This window comes from Dromaius novaehollandiae, chromosome W, assembly GCF_036370855.1.
Source record: "Dromaius novaehollandiae isolate bDroNov1 chromosome W, bDroNov1.hap1, whole genome shotgun sequence".
Classification (NCBI taxonomy): Eukaryota; Metazoa; Chordata; class Aves; order Casuariiformes; family Dromaiidae; genus Dromaius; species Dromaius novaehollandiae.
The window spans coordinates 22125866-22137530 of NC_088130.1; the positions used below are offsets into that span (position 1 = coordinate 22125866).

Consider the following 11665-nt stretch of genomic DNA (forward strand, 5'->3'; position numbering starts at 1 on the left):
CTAAACCTACAGTTTTTAGAGATCCCCTGATTGAGATTTTTGCAAGAAGAGTATTTGCAAGGAAGATACAGATTCAGTGATTACTTTGTCTGTAGTAAGCAAAAATAGGTTTCTATAGCCCAAAAAGCACAGGACTAGGAGAGTCATAATGCAGCAAGAAGATTACAAAGCTCCCTGGACTCGGGAGCATTAAAGTAGAGAAATTCTGCTTCCGTCTTTGACATCATAATTTCCAGTCCCATTCTCTTGTGTCCTCTAGCCATCCTGCCTTTTCTCTTAAATTCAGCTTCACCATCTTTCTTGAAAGGTAAAATATTGAGTTAGTTTTGGGTTATGCCTCTCTTGCCTTCCCTTTCAACTCTCTCTGCTGCATAGCAGTACCACTTTTTCATTGTGTGCTTTTTACTTACATGACTGAAGAAACTTTATCATTGGATTCAAATTTCTCTGCAAGGAGATCTTCCAATTCTGTTTTTGGCTCCAAATAAAGATGCAAATTCTGAGACTACAGTACAAATGAAACCACTTTATTTGTTCAGGAGCAAATACCCTTGATGAAAGATTGCAAGCAAGTACTCATTAATGATTATATTTCTTATATTTTATGAAGATTTTTAAAAGTTATAGCATGACCTATTTTTGCACAGAGAAGAATGCTGCAAAATGCTGAATATTTTTCTGAAGAGTAAGACCATCTTCCTTTAATGTAAGTGAAAGCTAAGAGATAAGGTTGCTCAGCCTACAAACAATATCCTTGGCCATCATTATTCATTTTACAAACACATAAAGGAGCCAAGGTTCCTGCTTTGTGATGACCCAGAGCTGACAGTGAGCTAGATCATGAAATCTGAAAATGAAAGAGAAAAAAAATTCAGAACCATTGAAAAAAATGTGATTCAAACCTCATAGGCAACTTCTCCTCATTCCTTTCCTTTATCACTGATGAAAGCAATCTCATTCCCTTAGTGCTCACTGCTGAGGTCCTCTTAATAACAGCTGGTGGCAGCAGGTCAAAAAAGAAATAGCTGATGACAGATCTGCCAGCTGCAGGTCGTTTTCACAGCAAAGATGAGGCCTTCACATTTTAAAAACATCCAGCGATTGTGCCAGGAGAAGGAGTGGGCATGACATTTGGATGAGTTCATAAATAGTTGTGGAAGTGCAGGAAAGATTGTGGTCATGATCCTCCATAATAGAATTTTTAATTTAAAAAGCTGTTTACAAGGAGAGAGTCAAATATAGACTGAGAGTGCAAGGTAGCTGCAAGCCTGAAGGTGCAGAGATGCCAGTGACAGAAATCTGAGTCCAGAGGTTATTGTGGTTTTATTCTTGCAGTATCAGTAGTCATGCTACCTATGGACATTTTATATATCAATAAAAACCTGAAATTGTATTCACTGACCAGTTCTGCTGATGCATAAAAAGTTGTTCTATTCTTTAAGAGCTTCCAGCTCATCTTGAATATTTTAGTACTAATCCCTCAGATAAGTCAGTTGTTCGTATATATATTTTAACTGTGGACAACTCAGGAATTGTAACTATTATGTAGCCCAGACTATGAAAGTTTAATTTAGATTTAAATGCATTGTCAATCATCCTTGCTGACTTTTTAAATCCATTTGCAAGTGTGATTTGATATAGCACTACAGTCAAAACAAATATTTTTTTCCACATTTTTCAGATGTGTGCTATTTATCCATAGGCTCTCTCTTCAGTTTGTAAGCTGGTTTGTATTTTGAGGCACCTATGCTTAAAAGGATCCATTTAAAATTCCCTCTAGAAATGAGTTCTTCAGACGAGACCACTAGCAGGATGTGACTGCCATCTGGGAAAAAATGGACAGATTTCCTGGCATTTTTTTTGAACAATCATCCTTTTAACATCAATAGCAATTTAGATCAAGTAATAATCACAGTATTTGACCCAACATGTCTTGCTAGATGCTTTTTCAAAAGGTGGAAACCACAGGAGTGAGGCAGGTAGCAGCAGATTTACCCTTCCTGCAGTACACTGCACTTGCATGTAGGGCTAGGATTTTCAGAGCATATTGATGTCTTGTCCAAGCAAGAAACTCCTCTTGATCAACCTTGAGGAAAAGGTAAGCATTCAAATAGTAAGGAAAAGCTGGTGACAGGGATGATCTAATAGAAGAGTTCATCAGGGAAGCTCAGGCAGTTGTTTTCCAAACCAACACCCTTCTGCAGTTTGGACACAGGCACTAATGGATATTTTCTAAATTAACTGCAAGCCTCTAAAGCTGTGTGGGCTAAAGTACAGCTCACAAAATTTGCCAAAGCCAAGGTCAGCGGAGGCTCCCAAAAATACTAAATGAAATTTTGTTTTCAGGTCCCAGTGGGTTTATAAGGCTCAAAAGGTTTTCTTTTCGATTTTTTTCTTGAAAGCTAATGAGCTCTTCAAAGACAGAAATCTGTTTATTCCCACTGGCAACCAATAAACCCAATGAAATAGATGTGTTTTCCATTGGGGTTTATACCATTTGCTCTAGCATTTATATTATTGGCTTGTACAAAGGAAAGAAATAGTAGCTTGAGCTCATAATATGTCGGGCAAAATATCAAGAAGATTAGGCCACATGGTAGAGCAAACTCTGATGGAAAACATACATTTACTGCAAAGAAATAGTTATGCCAGAAATCTAAGAAATTTTACTGCAAAACAGTGTCTGCCTTGTATCGCACGCTCTCTTACTCCCTCTCTCTCTATAAGATTTTCTTAGCAGGAAGCTGGGCATTAACAGAAAGGGTCTGAATAGCAGCAGACTTGAAAAAAAGGTCTGGAGAGCCAGTATATGAACAGGGAAGGAGAAAGACAGAAGCAGAGCAAATCTAAACCAATTTTTATTTATAAAAATATTTATCCTTCTCCGGTGTCATCAAACGATGACTGCCACAAATACTAAGCGAGCTACAGATGTTAAAGACAACTATCAAACGTCCTTTACAACATTTACAATATTTATTATTATGACCTCATTTGAGATCCAGTCTAATACCAATTATGCTCTGCAGCTGTTAGTCCACTAACAGCCTCCTCACGTCCAGAGGGAATAGGGAAACACTCCCGCTCTAGCATGTCCATGAAAAACAAGCTGCACTGTCAGCCGAACCGTTTCCCGCAGCATTGCAGGGCTGCAGACTCCCTCTGCCCTGCTCGGTCCGTAAAAAGCAACCCAAAGGGCTGCTGAGCAGCCCAGCGTCCACCCAACCTAAAATCTTAACAACTTGAATGTTTACTTTGGATGTTGGCTGTTCAAAGTTTGCAACCTTGATCGTAGTGGTTACTAATGCTTCTTTGACTGGTATGTCTTCCAGTTTTCCTGTCCTAGACAGAAGTGCCTTTTCCTGTCCTAAAACTAAGGAGGGGCCCTAGTCATTCTGCCTTTCAGGCTGCATGGAGATGAAACTCAAAGTAGGACAGCAGTCCTCTTGCAGACTTCACTGCCTGAATTCATTCCGTAATTCTAGCAAACTGTAGGTCGTATCATTTGCCACATAGTTATACTGGTGAAATATTCACCGATTTTTGAAGATGCTACCAAAAGCTTTGACTCCGTTATTCATCTTTGCCTTACTTTCTTTGACTTTAGATTCTTCTGGCCAAGTAGAGTCTCAACAAAACACAAATGTCCCCATAACAGTTAAGATGTGACCACCCACTGAAATTTTAAAATTGAGCAATGCCTCAACTGGCATATTGCAGAAAGCGTGCAATACAAATACCTGTACTCTCCTGTCAGTTCCTGAGCTCTTCCAACTTTCTTCTGGCTCTGGCCCATCACACCAGCCTTTTCCCTTCTCCACACCATTGCCCTACAGCTGCACAAGACTGTTTCTATCTCACAGCTTCCCTTAACCCAAAAATCATTCCCTCACAGCCATTCTCCCCACCCAGGTCATGTCATGTCCCATCTCCTGTCCTGCCTTCCTCAGCTCCTTATTACTCAAACACAGCTATAAGGGGGTGGGAGTATGAAGGGAACCTGTATTAAGGTATGGCACTGGAAGAATGAAACTATGGTGAAGGGACAGCGTGGATAGTAAAAACTTGGTGCATATATTGAAAAGGTCTCCATATGTACAGATATTTGTGTACAGGATTTCTAGATAGTTGTGCTCCTATCCATGCCTGCCAAAAACCAGGACTACCTCATTCTTAGCAGCCAGGCAGACCATAAGAGTATGAAGACATGTTCAAAAACAGAAAAAGAGAAGCCCTGTTGCAAAACTCTGCTTTCTTCTTTTGGAACTGAAAAAACACATAAAAGATGCTGTTTTGGAAAGAAAAAAATACATTTAAGGTTAATTCAAACATATATAAACTTTTTACAAGATGCATGTATAAAATGGAAATGATTAACAGTCATTTTGTTGCTTTACTGGTTAGTAAGATTTACTGGACAAGCTAATCTAATTTTTCTGACGTGAGTGAAACTAAACATCAGCATAGCCCAATACATCCATTTCAACATTTACTATATGCTAAACATTTTATTTCTGCTCTACTGCAAAACAAAATAGAATTATCACTTACAATGCTGGACGCCACGCTAAACCACAAACCATTTCCCTTGGTAATAAATCTGCACTTTTGCTTTATGCTCCTCTTAGAAAAATTCATAGGATAAATCTTGTTCTACTGACCTGTTTCATTGTGCTGAACTGTTTCATGTTGCAAGCAAGCACATGATTTGGTGGGTGTTTGGGGTAAAGAAACTGTAGACTGTAATTATTTAGAGCTGCAAAGAGTATGGAGAACGATGGGGGATGTAAATACATAGCCCTATAATAAACCTCAAGACTTTCAAGCCCATGTTAATAAGTAAGCGTGCCCATCAGCCTAAAATTCAAAAAGTGTTAACTTGCAATAACAGCCAGTAGGTTTTTGTTTATGGGACCATTCCCAAGTCCAGTGAAGTTAACAACAATTTTTTATTTTACAGCTCTTGCTGCATCTTCACAATAATTGTATTGCTTTGTGTATTAATGCCGTAGTAGTTCTTTACATTTTCGATTGTTGTTTAAGCTAAACTTCACATCATCTGTAGGGGGTACACGCCTCCACGGGCATCTCTCTTTCAGTAGCATCAAATTCAAGCTTTCTACACTCACACAGCATTTGGGTCTTCAGGTTGCCACTTTGCAATCCCACGTCCCTTGCAAGCGGAGTGAACTTAAGCCTAGTTCAAGCTGTCCACAAATCCTTGTGGGAGACGGCTTCAGGGACCTTCCCGGAAGAAGGCCGGACCTCCTTGTCTGCCACTAATGAGCTATGGGATACCACCACAAGAAGGAAACGGAGGCTGCTGGCCCCATCCTTGTTGGTGGAAGGGCTGACCAGCGTGGCACACAGTCCCTCCCGTGGCCTCCCATGGCTTTGTCCCTCTCTAATCACCTTCTGTTGTCTTTCGCATCAGCCTTCTCTCTGTGCTTATGTATCCACCCATTCCCCAGCTTTTTGGAGATATCTCAGAATCTGCCCTGCATTATATCCAGTCTCAGCTGGTCTTACCCTCTTCACACTTTCTGCAAAACCAGAGCTGGGATTTTCTGTGAGATGTCCTCCCACTTAAAAACAAATGAGCACTAGCAACACTTACGGCTCTTTATTTGAGCTTAACGCGAGGAGGAGACTGATGTTTAGTAGCACAAACGTGCATGAGGAGTCTATTACAAGCAGCCTTTGGTAGACACTCAAATTTTAAACAGGCTGCAGATTGAGCCTGCCACCGCGGAGACAGCACATGTAACTCTTTAGTGGCAATAGCTGTGGGTTGGACAGCCATTCACAGATCAGTAAACTCAAAACATTTGGTATATTCTGAATGGCATGGGACACCCATTTAGAAAAGAGACAGACTTCCCCCAGTCCCTGGCAGGGAAGCAATTAAATAAACTAGACAAAGGTGGCTGTATTGTTCAGGAGTCGGACAAAGCGTACATGTGTTTCCCTTTTATGCAAGTCTGGCTAGAGAAAATTAGCTTTAACTGGAATTAAATATGACAGTAGCTCTATTACTTTTTTAAGAACAATGCTTTAGGCAAAGCCTACATGATCCTGAACAAAAATCAGTCCAATCGTGATTAGCTCTTACACCTTTTTAAAATTCCCGAATTTTATCTTTCTGAGAAAGTCAAACCCTTGGGTGGGTCTTCAAGCTTTTTTTTTTCCCCAAATTTGAGGATTTGTGTTCACCCAGCTGCAGAGCAGCAACAATGTCATGTGACATGTGGAAAGCAAGAACACTCAAAGTTTAAAACGCATGCTCTTAAGAATTCAATTATTCCTGAGGAAAACATACTATGTTATACCTATAAAAAGTTTCCTTGCTTTTTAATAATGATTTGTTTGTCTCATAAGGCTTTTGTCAAGCTGTTTTTTTTTTTGTTCTTTTTTTTAAGAAAAAGTTTCTACAGGACCATCAAGAGGAACACACAACATAGATGCTTATCACGATTGCAGCAAGTGAAAACATAATTCCTGCAGTATTCATAACCTAGTTACATCTCATAAAAGAGCCACATGGAGTGGAAACAACTGAGAAGACAACTGGATACTGAGAGGCCAGAAAATGAACTTTCTTAATGAAGAAGCTCTTGCTCTGGAAATGGCCATGTCTCATGAGGAAGGAGACACGAGCACATATCATGGTTCCCCAGCTGCCGGGGGAGAGGAGCACAGAAGCAGAACAAACCAATGGTCCAGGCTGTCCTAGAGAGAGCACTAGCAAAACCCAATAGTAGTGAAGTTGAATTTTTGAAAGTCAGATTTTTATGGGGCACAAAACCAAACATGTCTTTCTGAACGTATGGAACATCCAGGGTCTAAGAAGCAATAAAAATAAATGCAATATTCAAGGTCACTGCTAACAGCTGTAGGGAAACTACTGTTCTGAGGAAAAACATTTTCCTCAGTTTATAAGGGTTCTTATGGGCACAGCTCTGCGGTTACATTGTGCTTATGACTTTCAGACTCTCAGACACACAAATAACATGGCATGTTATGCACTGTAAGGTAAAGTGTTTGAAAGGGAAGTGCTGCATGAAGTGCCTGAGATACTTTTGGTATATCTGTGATGGGTCTTACGTAGTGGCACAGATCCATGGCTTCCCCATCTGGGACCAGTACTGCTTTGGCTGGGGATCCCTAAGGGACCTGTGCGCTGTGGTAGGGCCGTGCCCTCACTAGTCTCAACTCGCTGTCACTGTTGTTTAAGACCTCCTCATGCAAAATGACAGGCTCACATTGCCCCTTCTCTTTCTCCTGGCAGGATGCTGGCGTGGTATGACCTAACCCTCCTCAGCTGCTGTCTGCCAAATTTGAGGGAGCCTGCTGTAAGCTGCTACTATTGTTTTCCCCTGTGAGAAAATGCAGTCTCTTTTCGGTATGGGGAAGTCCTTCAGCTCCTGTATGACATCAATTATTTTGTTTGGCCTCTTCTGTTTCTTTGTACTTCTACAAATCTTCATTTCATCTGGCATTACTTTTCAATAGTGCAGGCTCGCTTTATCCAGTTTTCTATTAAATATGACAGTTGTACTTGATTGATGCCAAAATACAATTTGATAGTGCTAAATATGAATGACTCCACATGCTTTTTCTAAAGGTGCTTCATTGCCCAGACAGTTTTCCAGTTGGACGGGGGCAAGTGGTTATATACCCAAATCCAAATTTCACTACCTGAACTCAGGCTCACTGAGCATTATACAGCGCTGCTAGATTACCATGTCTAGGAAAAAAAAGTGCAAAATCACCTCTGTTTCCTAGGAAAATTATCATTAGGAAATAAGATTGGTAGCCTTCAGGGATGCTCTAGGGACTGTAGGTTTACTTTGGGTGCGTTTCCCACTCACCCCTAATCAATAAACTAGTTTTTGTCTACTTTGCACTGGGACTAGTCCGTTTTTCTCAGACTGCTAAGACAAACTATTTTGGCTGAGTTTTCATTTATGACATATGCAGGAAACTACAAAAGCATCTTCTAATTATTTTGCCAAATATTAATTGCAGATATTGTAATAATCTCCCTCTGCCGCTGTTTTTTGTCATGTTCTTGCATCCATTATTTGTAGGTACAGAATAAGGCAGTCTTCAATAACCTGATACAAGATTTTGAAGATCTGTATCATCCAGTATCTTGATTCCAGTACAAATACAAAGGGTATTTACATATGACAAGCCTCCACATCGAGTGATATTAGCCTCTGAAGTGTAAACCTGTTGAAAAATCATAGCAATTTCTCTGGGTACAAAGTATGTTTTCCAAGAATTTACATATAAAACCATTATTTACAAATCGATCTTAATTTAAAATATGTCATTTTATCAAAGTAGAATTTATGGTAATTTTTTCTGGTCTTAATTATTTCAATAGAGGGAAAAATATCTGATTAACTTGTTTTGCAGTCTCACTTTCTCAAAGGTTCCAACATCTTGCCTAACTAATTAAAAAGGAATGAAATAATGTAGGTTATCTTTGAAGAAATTAGTCTATATTTAGGTTAACTCTAAATTACTGTTGTACCAGCTGTCATGACTTTATACAGAAATGCGCAATAATTCATCTTGCTCTTAGGTGGGGCTCTGGCTATACTTTCAGAAAATGTTCATTTTGGAGATATACAGCTAAGGTGCCCAAGCAACCTGATTCCTTTGCCATAATTATGGCTGTGTTTATATGGGTTTTAGCGAACAAACAACCTCGTTCTTTTATACTATTAGGCAATATAAGCCATGCCACATTAACATGGCACCATTCCTAAAATAATATACACTGCTTCACAGCAGGGCTTATTAGCTCAGGCTCTGTGATATACTAATGGCAGTTAAATGGCTTTTAGTTCGCTCGGGCTCGGGGAAGAGCTTGCTCATGTCTGTTGTAACATACCGTTTAGCAGTACCTCACGTAATAAATATTAATTAATGTAACTGGCTACATGGGTGGTCTACATTTTTTTTTAATTTTGGCACAAGAACAGAATGACAGATAGCAGAATATTTTGCCTATCTCTTGGCTGGAATTGAGTTTTCGGCATTTTTAATAGTTTTTTTAATAATAAATATTTTAAAATGTTTTGAATCCGTACACGCTAAATTCCCATTTAGAACGCAATATTTTTGAAGTACCTTTTTCGAGGGTGGGGTGGTTTCTAGCGATAAGCAAACAGTTCTCACAGTTTGACAGAGGATGCAGTAACGTGCTGTGTCAATAATTACATCTGGATCCAGGATGTTGGAATACTCTAGGTATTCACTGCCACATCTTATTAATGCCATGTAACCTTTCACTAAGGGCAGAGCAGAAATACAGATGGTTAAGAGTTTTCCAGTAATTTTTTTTGTCAGATTCAATATAATCAGAACTGAAACTTTTAGCAGGAAAGGACTAGTTTCACAAATGATGCAAAAAGCTTTGAGAAGTTTCAACAAATTAGGTTTGAAAAGTGTCAGTGTGGGATGATTTCTTTTGTTGTTGTTGAAAACTTCAGAATATTTATGGCTTGGGAAAACCACCTCTACAGATCTGTGCGGGAGATAAGACAGTGGTTCCCCTGACTCTGATTTGCAGATCAGACACCTTTATTGCAGATCCTGACCTATATTCATGTTTAAGCTAATATTTTTCTAGTTTTCATGTGTTTCTCAGCACAATAATTTTTTTCTGTTCCAAAAATCTTCAGTCTAGCTGCTGGGTGAGCCTTGACCATTGCAATCAGTTACCCCTGAGCTGTCCCTGCCCCTCAGATGGTGCCATCACCGCCTGGTTGAGGCCTCCTTTCCCATCCCAGTGCAACGCAAACGGTTTAAAACTGCTTATGCAGTTCAGATTAAACCCATTGAGACTGAGTATGGTCTAAGAAGCAATTGCATCTCCACCTACAATGGAGTGGCTGGTTTTATTGGTGGCACCTAGTATCCTTCAGTGCCGAGCTAACCAGGCCAGCTTCCTTGGGGCTGAAATGGAGAGGGAGCCCCACTGCTAGCTGCTGGACCAGTGCGGGTGTCTGAGAAGTTGTTTCTTCCCTCCTTTCTCCTCTCCCTCTCCACTGCAAGGCTCCGTACGACACACAGTCGCTCCTCCTGCCATCCAGCTTACATACAGCGGGAAGGCAGCTTTAGCCAGGGAGTCAAACTTTCTGTTGTTGGGTACCAAGGAGCGTTGGGCATTATCCTTGGGCTCAGAAAGATGATGTTGACCAGTAGGGGACTTGCATGGATGTTTAACAATTTGAGACTCAAAACTGGAGACAAAGCAAGAGCATAACTCACACTCCCAGCACGTATAAATTCACTCTAAAATCAGATTGGGGATTTGGAAAGCCTGAAGACATAGCTCAGCAGTTGCTCAGGAGCTAGTCATTAAGCTAATGGTTCTTGAGCCTTCGTTTGAGTTGTATTGTCCGCACACACAAGTCTGTTCCATGCTGTTTCTTAGGCAAATTGGAAAATCATATCCCTTTCCTCCCTTATGTGCCAGTGCATCTTTTTCCTCCTTCCTCATCTTTAAAAAGTTTTCTTTGTTTCCATATTTGGGTAGATTTCTTCACTCCACATCACTTTATCTAGAAATCATGGTAATTTTATACTGAGAGAGAGGAAAAAAGTAATAAGCCTCTAAATCAAGTTAAGTTTTATGGAAAAGACTGGCCTGCTTCCCAGTTGGTAATTCTAAAAGTGGTACTTACCGGTGAAGTTCACCTGCATTCACAGAGCCTTATTCAAATCCTTTCTAAATCTGCATAAAAGATGTGCTTAAATATGCAGAGTGCTGTCACCAAACCCTCTGCACTGGCATTTGATTTAAACGAGTACCGTGGACTCTCCAGAGAAATCATAAAATTCTCATTTCTGATAATCTTTTCCTTTTGTCAAGATACTTCGCATCCAGCTTTCTGCCTTCCAATGGAGAGGGGCTGAGTTGCAAGTGAAATGGTGAACAGCCAGCCACGCTCAGTTTGCTTTAGCGCGATCTGAACACGAGCAGTTACGGTGACCTTGCCATATATAAAACAAATACACAAAGTTATGTAAGCTGTCAGCCGAGCTGTAGCTGAAGAGTGTCCACGAGATACTCAGGACTCTTATTCTAATTACAAAAAAAATACTTCCAAGAATCTTTTCCTTCATACCTCTATCACATTCGTCTGTCATTTGCCAAATCTCTGAAATATTCCAGACTTGACCTTGTCCCTGTTTTCTGTTTCTCTCTATTACTTTTCTACTGGCAACTTTCACACATCACGTGATGTTTTGTACCTCACTGAAAAGGCAGGGTGTTTCATAAGTACAGCTTCCTGGATTGTAGCATCCCCATTACTTTAAATTCGACCATACAGAACAGCTCTTCAAGGTAAATCAGAGGGTAATTCATATCCCAATTTTTTTAAAAAAAGATCTGTTCAATTAATCAGGTAAAAAGAAGGATCCTACTGCAAAACTCTACAAAAGCAGGGCAGTAAAACTGTGGAAAGTGCCTATAGTAGTGCAGTTGCTGCTACTTCGGTTTGCAATTCAACATTTAACAAAGGAAAGAAAACAGAACTCGCACCTCATAAATTAAGCTCATTGTGACACACACGAGAATTCAAAGAAAACAGCTATACTTAAATCCAGTTCTTGAATGTTTTTATATCATATTCAAAGTGTG

At 39.9% G+C, this 11665-nt stretch overlaps 1 long non-coding RNA gene across 3 annotated transcripts in view; it reads left to right on the forward strand.

Annotated features, from left to right (window-relative positions):
* LOC135324463 (uncharacterized) overlaps nt 1-8951 on the forward strand; it is a 32688-nt gene extending 23737 nt beyond the window's left edge. For all 3 annotated transcript variants that reach the window (XR_010385850.1, XR_010385851.1, XR_010385849.1), the window contains exon 3: nt 6420-8951. This is a non-coding gene — a long non-coding RNA (uncharacterized LOC135324463). The remainder of the gene's footprint in view (nt 1-6419) is intronic.
* The last annotated feature ends 2714 nt before the right edge of the window (nt 8952-11665 follow it).